Source organism: Phascolarctos cinereus, unplaced genomic scaffold, assembly GCF_003287225.1.
Source record: "Phascolarctos cinereus isolate Bilbo 61053 unplaced genomic scaffold, phaCin_HiC Scaffold_726;HRSCAF=1367, whole genome shotgun sequence".
NCBI classification, from domain to species: domain Eukaryota; kingdom Metazoa; phylum Chordata; class Mammalia; order Diprotodontia; family Phascolarctidae; genus Phascolarctos; species Phascolarctos cinereus.
Genome location: NW_027556098.1, coordinates 343,467,981 through 343,468,966, shown reverse-complemented (window position 1 = coordinate 343,468,966; position 986 = coordinate 343,467,981).

The window sequence follows — 986 nt, the reverse complement described above, 5'->3', positions numbered from 1 at the left end:
TGGCAGATGTGTGGAAAGTAGATTGGTGAGGGAGAGGACCAGATGTAGGGAATACAATTTGGATTTTTTAGAATGGTTCACGATACAGGGGGTGGAAGCCTGAACTAGGGTGGTGGCTGTGTGGGTGGGGAGAAAAGGAGTGGATGGGAGAACTATTACAACCTTAGGGTCAACAAGATTTGACCACTGATTGAGTTAGGAAGAAGAAAAATTCTAGGATGACTCTGAGCTTATAAACCTGGGTAACTAGAATGAAGGTGGTATCCTCAAAAGAAATAGGAAAGTTAGGAAGAGGGGAGGGTTTGGGAGAAAAGATAATGAATTATATTTTGGACATGGTGAAGTTGAGATGCTTATGTATAATGCACAGTTAATATAAAAAATTGATTTACTGTTACTTCTAAGTTAAATAGAAACACTAATTAGACCTATACTTCTCAGTGCTAATGGTCAAACTTTATTAATCAGATGCATGAAAACATCAGTTTATATTTCTACTAGACAATACAAACATTAATGCCACTAGGAACAAACCTCCAACCTGATTTCCTAAGGTTTCTCGTTAAGCATGCGTCTTGTCAACGATAAGATTCTCTTTCTTTGTCCTGCTAGAGACCATACGACTCCCTCTGAGGTGTCTGCCTGGTAAGTCTGCAAGCCTCTGCCAGTCAATCAGCATTGTCCTCAAGTGAACATGGGGATGCTTTGAGTCTCAAGTGCAGGGAATGCTGGAACCAGCCTCAGCTGGGCCCAAGATTCGGCTGAAGACTGGAGGTCCCTGGTTGGTTTCTAACAGTTCTAGCTATGTGCATTACCCAAGTTCTTACTGGTGATAGATTATCTAAGTTTATGACAAAAGGAAACCATCAATTTTACATTAGAATTTTAGGTACATGAATTATTAACCAATGACTCATCAAGGGAAGAGCACTGTTCTAACAATGTCTGGGCATAAGCACTACCCAAAAAAGAATTTTAAAAAACAC